Genomic DNA, 7,368 nt, shown 5'->3' with positions numbered 1-7,368 from the left:
TTATTTTATTAAATATGAGGAAGGATGCAAATGGAGCACCAGATAGTTTCAGAACCTTTATTGAAAAAATTAAGATCGAAAGACTGAAAAAGAAATGTCTTAAGAATGTTGAACTTGGTCCGACTCTTACTCATTTCATTTGGATGGGATTGACACTATTCAATATCAAGTAATACAAGGCAACTGTGAAGACATTGCTAAACTCATACCTAAAATGGATTATTCCCTAGTTATTACAGATATTCCCCATGGTTTCAATATTCCAAACATTGACTGTGATAGTGACCCTTATACTTATCACGCTCTTGGTAAAGTGGTTGCGGGATTTATAGAAGTCACATCATCACCATTATGTAGATTTGTGACATTTCATTCAGACACACAATTGGCAATGTTATTGTGAAGCTTCAAGGGGAAAAAACTCAAGGATGCAACTTACATGGTAAGACATTGAAAATGTATATTTGATTAATGTTAAAATATTCAGTTATGTACAAGTTAATTGAACTTTTACTATTTCATGTTATAGGCAAAAGTCAAATCTTCTTAACCGTGAAGATCAACCATTTATAAATGATTGTGATTTCAGCCATATTTATAGTTGGGCAAAATATGATAGCTATATGTCTATGATTTTTAATCAGGTAGATGGAAAGAGTCATAGCCAAGTACTGGCTTATGATGTTGTTGTGAGAAAACTAACATATGAAGACAAAGCAGAAAAAGGAGAGATAGTTAACATTTATCAAAAAACACAGTTATTGATTAACTATCTTATAGACATATGTTCAAATGAAGGAGATTGGGTTCTGGATTTATTTTCTGGCTCATGGAAGTTTTATTATATGGAATTGAATTTCAATATCTTCCTTCTTAAGTTATATGTCATTGTACTAATTTACCTCATTATTTTTTTTGTGCTTGATAATTAAGTACAACACTAGCATGTTGCCTTCAAAAAGGAAGAAATTGCATTGCCATTGAAAAAGATCCAATACAGTGCAATTTTATTCAGCAAAGAATTAATGCTCTTCAATTTCTTCTAGATGCAATGCAAGAAATTAAGTTGAAGAAAGGGTACTTTAGTGAATCACGTGTGGAAAAAAGGCAAAGTAACCTCAACCACTATTACATGGAATGATTGGAAAAGCATACATTGGGAGATTTGTGGACATCAGAGATCCATTAGAAGAGGAAAATGAGAAAAATGATGCAAAAAATATTGTGGAAGAAGACAATGATGAAATTGTAGAGGATGAAGAGTTTCGATTACGTGATATTGTTGATTAAATTTAAGTTATGCTTGGAAATCAAGCTCATTTTTTGTAATTGTTAATTAGTTATACTTGTAATGTTTTGACTTTGACATTTTATGAGAAGAATAAGCATTCAATTAATGTTGTTATGTGTTCAATATTTGTATTATGTCATTTTCACATTAATTTTTATGTTAATCATTATTTTTTGAAAAAACCAATGATTATTATTATTTTTTTGACATGAAACTCATAAAAAAAACTATTATTTAACCATTTTTAGTTTAAAATTTCTTATAAAAATTGTGATTTTGACATGTCATTTCTAGCAAAAAATTACAAAAAATTATCAAAATGTGTAATTTTTTAGTTATATTTATGTTGAAAATAGTTATTTTTATGTCAATTGTTAAAAGTTATTATTTTTTAGAGACAATTATTTCATGTCCATTGAAAAATTAATTAATGATGCATAAATACATAGAATATAGAAACTTCAAAATATCGACCTTGTTCTTTAAATATGCAAAACGATAAAAACCTCACTACAAAAAAAAAAATCAAGAAGAAGACCACTTCAAAAATTGTTAAATTTAAAAAATAATTATTTACATTTAATACATTAGAAAATTTAAAGTAAAAAAACAGGTCTTTTAAAAAAAGGGCCTAATGCAGAATCACCACTTTTTTAAATCAGCATGCAAATCACTAACATTCTAAAACTTAATGTACATAAAAAAATTTAAAGTGCCAAAAACTATGCTCTAAAAAAAATATGTGTGTTCTGCATCACCCCTTTTCAAAACTGGGTCACTTTTTTGCTATCTCTACGAAACGGGTAATAGTATCAGTTCCCATTTCAAAGTTTACATTATTCCTTCTCATCACATCTCATCAAGGAGGTTAGAAACATCTATATACAAATGCTAGAAGTACAAGAAATAAACATAATCATCAGATCCATGAATCTATCATATAAGAAGCATCATAAGTAAATAAATACTTATCTTCAATGAGAGGTGATCCTATGCCTCTTGAACCAATATTCAAGAGCCATTAATGTCCTTGGTACATATACCAATGTTGTCTTGAAGCATCCAACTAGATCTACTAAGGATTATCCCATCTAGGACTTCATCAAATCTCCCACAAGTGTTTGAGAACTGAACATACTTAATACCTCATGTAGTTTCAATAAACCAAGGTTTTCTCTCCAACCCTAACATCATATAATCCATCAAACTGTAATCATCAAGATGCCTAGGGTTTTCTTCAAACCCTAGAATTCTTTTAGGTATCCACCATCCTCTTCTTGCTTCCATCAAAAGTGTCTCTATAGGGGTGATCTTCATGGATTTTCTTCAACCCAACTTTGATTCCATGTAAATTTTTCTTAGCTAATAGTTCCATTTCTTCATAAATACATTAAGTTCGAACTCCGATAGTTTCATTTCTTCATAAATATGTTAAGTTCACCCCATATCATCATTAAATTATTTAGATCTACACGATAACATAGAAAGAAACAACATCACCATCATCATCAATTCAACAAAACATAAAGGGAACAGTAGAAGAAAGAATGCACACATAGAGACACTAGGATTAGTCTAAGACCATGGTAAAACCCACTATGGGGAAACCCTTGTAAATCTTCTTCTTCTTTGATCATCATCAAATGATGCAACAAAAAGAGAGTACAATGAGCCCAATACATATAATCAGCAAAAGGTAACAATAAACCAGATCTATAGGTCTACAGATCTGTTATAACAGTAGAGAAACCAAGATCTACCATATCACTGAAGACAATTGACGGCGAGATGCCAAAACCTCAGATCTAAACTGGGTCGCCCTCATCAACACTTTCTGAGAGTGACTAAACACTTCAGGGTCACACTTACGAAGACAGTACACAAGCAACTGTAACTATAAAGTCATTCCCAAGAGGTCTCTCTGCCTCCGGCTATGGATTAGAATAGTAAGTACCCAAAGTCGCTCTCTTCTTCATGTTGTCTGAGTGACCAAAAAAAAAATTCACACCCTTGAAGTACTCTCCGAGCGACTATAATGACAGAGTCACTCCCTGGGCTACCGAAAGCGAGTGACTGGGGATTGGAACCTTCTGATCTACCTCTAAGCCCAAAGTCGCTTCCTATGAACTGCCTCTGAGTGACCAGAGGGCCAAAGTCACTCCCTTACCCACTCTGTTTGTGCGATTGAGGAAAAAAAGCCTCATATCTATCTCTGAAGCCATAGTCACTCCCATAAGCCTTTATGCCTGAGACTATGGGTCTATATTCACTTTCATAAGCCTTTGTGCCTACGACTATGGGTCTGTAGTTGCTCTCATAAGCCTTCGTGCCTATGACTATGGACTAGAATGCCCAGTTTCGTGTCAGTGACCGAGATCCAGAAGACCATAACCCAGAGTGAAGCTTTCGCCTATGGTTTCCGACCTTTGAGTGAACTCCTTCCATCGAGCTTATGCGAACCACAGGAAAAGAGAAGAGAAGATGTGTGTCCAAATAATCTTGAGGTATATTATATTATAGGATTTCCTAAGGGGTCACTTGGGGTTAAGACTAACCCAAGCAGTTACTCATGTGGTTAGGGCCAACCCATTCCATAATACATGTGTGAATAAAATAAATCATAACTTAACTTATGCTTATCCAAATTGGGTGATCTTTAAGTTTATTTTAGTCCTCTTGAAAAGAGGAATCTAATGAAATACTTATCTTGGTAATTTGAGTTGTCCAAGGTGGAATTTTACCATAGTTGAAAAAATTAACACATGGTGTATTTCAATCCACCTAGTTAGAAATGGCTAGGTGATGATTTTTTGGTGATAATAGATTTCCCCCACACGTATGAGTTACGATAAAATTGTATGACCGAAATAGATTGTATATTACACTTCCACAAGACACAAAAAGGGGAGTCAAAGAGAGAGAGAGAACTAAGGCAAGTCAAGTATGAAAAATTAACAGAGGGGGCAAGACCTACTAAACTGGTAGAAGTCTTCTTATATGTGGGAGTACATGATACCAAATGAGGTGGGGGTGGCATACCAATACCTATCAAGACAACTGCGTAAAAATAATAATGATGAGCTCAGCAATGTGGGACTGAGCTATAAAGTACATGATACATGATACATGATACACTGACATCAATGGGTCAAGAAATAATACAATGGATCCAATATACATAATGCGCCTGGAAAAACATAGGCCAGGACTGAAAACAATAAAATCTGAGTACATGAGACATAATGCCCCTGAAGCTAACATGGGGAGGGGGAATCACAACCAAGGAAGCCTTGCTGAATAGGAAAGTGCTTTGAAGAATTGAATGGATCATCTGAAGGAAACACGCATGATATGGGTGTTGCAAGTGACAGAAACCAAACCCATCAAATCTATGGGACTTCATTGGAGGTTGGATCAACATCTGAGGTCATTCAGGCATGTGAGGGGCTACCTAAAGAGCCACCCCCTCATGAGGTCTAAAACATCTCACACACACCCAGGAATCACTGGAACAATCGTGTGGATCACGAAACCGTCAAGTGTACGAATATCAATCGTGCGATAAGGAGTTGATGTCTAGCATGTCAGAAAAAACCAAATCAAAGGGAAATAATGAGTCCCTTTGCTTGATTTGAGGCATCGAACAAAGGAAGATGGAAGCAAGATACATCTCCCTTTAGACTACTCTTCTGGAATAAATGGGCTAAGGTCGATAGAGGAGAACCTGCCAAAGTTAAGACAATGAGGAATCCTCAACAAAGGCATAAGGGAACATAGTAGAGTGACTGGTGGACTGACACCATGGATGATGATAGAAGGAAACAAGATGAGTGGCGGACTAACAAATTCCCTTGTCAAATCATAATAAAAATCGTTAACCTGGCAGTGACTAACTCGATTCCACAGGGGATGGTCAATGATTCAAATTAGGGTTCGACAAAGATGGAGTAGAAGAGTTGGAGGCCAAAATGAGTAAAGCGAGAGAAATTTGACATGAAGATGAATGAAATAGTGTAATGGGACTCAAGTGGACTCGGAACAAACTCCGTAAATACAAGGGTGACACATCTCAGATGTTTTGAACAAGGGTGACCCGATGATGTTGCCACATGGGAAAGGCCCAGAGGGGACCATGAAAAAGTAAGTAAATGATGGTTAATCATGATGAAAATTGACATGTGATTGAACCAGTGTGAAGATAAAGTGGTACCAGAGTACAAGTGTCTCAAATGAAGAAATTCAGTTTTAAGAGACGACAAAGTGAGACCTCATCGAAAAAATGGGTTCCGGGTGAAATTTCAAATTACCAAAAACAAAATGAAACCAATTATAGAACTTGGTGACATATTTCCAATGGTGCTGATGGTTCATCAAATAGAGCTCCAGTTTGGTCACAATAGGTGATGAAAAAACCAGGCTCTTTCCCATAAAGGGGCATTTTGCCTCCAAATCCAATTCATTTGCATACTGAGTTATGGATAATTTGGAGAGGAGGAGAAAGCCCTAAATCTTATGGAGATCGTAGCGAAAAAAAGAACTGAAGGAATTTTGGATCTATGACTTTCAGGTAAGTGGCCTTACTTGTCTAAAAAAAACCTTAATGCTTCTTGGAAGGATGGTTTTTGGTGAAGAATTAAGGGAAGAGGACAGTGAGAATGAATCACTAGAGAAAGTCTAGGATCATCCTGGCCCACTAAGGCAAACATGGGGACTCGATGGTAAGTGTGGAATCACATAGAGTACAACATCTACAATATGCAATGTGTATATGGCTCGTCGGAGAGGCAGGTAGGACAAAATATCCAAGGAATGGAAGGATAATCCATTGTACCTAGATCGTTAGGGTCTAGGCCGAGAGTTACGATAATCAAGTGAGAAGGTGTCTACGAACTATCATGCCCTTAAGAATGGGAGACTTCCCCTTAGCATATGATGATGGAGGGGACTGATCAGGTGGGAATTATTCCCCCTAGATGGATGAGTTTGTGGAGAGCCATTGTGTGCCAAATGCTCAAAATAAGGGATTCAAGCATTTAGTCCCACAGGCATAAGATCCTATAGAGAACCATGAATAGATTTATGGGCATGTGAGCCCCGCATTTTGGTATGGATGGATGAAGTAGGCTATGGATACACCAGATGTATTTAAAGGAGTGGAATCCAAACAAAATTTGATGATGTGGTTCGCCATTTGTTTATAGTTTTCTTCTTATGGGAAGGATGGAAAGATACCATTAGAGAAAGGAAATGGTGGACTATCATTCTTGTTTGGAACTGCATATATGAATCAAATGGAATGAATTTCTAGGTTCACATACATGGTGTCACTATGCCAAAGAGTGAATTCAAATATAATGAACTAATGCTCACCTAGAAAACATGGTGGTTGAACAACAACAATGTCTAAGGGATTGGGTTGTTTATGTAAGATGGAGGAATGATTAAGTGGATCAGCCCTAGACTTCTCTAAAGTGATATGAGACTCTAGAGGTTGTTCTAAATGGGGAAGAATAATGGTATCAGAGTCAAAACTACAAGATGCACTAGGAGGGTTGGGGAGAATTGATTCTCCTTGACTCTCAAAAGTGGATTCCCCCTTACCCAAACACTAGGTGGTAATGTAATGGCCACAAGTTGTATGTGGTTCAAATTCATGGGTTTGAAGTAAGGAGTGAGTGAACCAATCGTCCTCACCATGGATGAAGTCTTTGGATTCCACATCATATTGGTCATGGGTCTACTATGGAAGGAATTACGCAAGATGGTGCATATCATCTCAAGGGTAATGAGGGGTGGTCATAGCTTCCATGATGTCTTAATCATAATGGAAGATGGGAATATGGGAGGAAGAAGGACCACATGATGGTGAAGAGCTACCTGAAGCATGTTCATGAGAGATAAGGTTCACATATGCATTGTCAAGGCTGGGAGACATACGACTAGTATATGGAATATATACCGATGTTGAGACCGAGGTGTTCGCCGAAGAAGGTTCAACATAATCAATAGAGGAGACATCAATGGAGTTCCAAGGCATCGATCTCATGGATGACGACATGTAGAGAATATGAGTGGTA

Source organism: Pinus tabuliformis, chromosome 2_1 (assembly GCF_031772625.1).
Source record: "Pinus tabuliformis cultivar Carrire ecotype Pingquan chromosome 2_1, CPIR1, whole genome shotgun sequence".
Lineage (NCBI taxonomy): Eukaryota > Viridiplantae > Streptophyta > Pinopsida > Pinales > Pinaceae > Pinus > Pinus tabuliformis.
Note: the sequence above shows the minus strand (reverse complement) of the source record.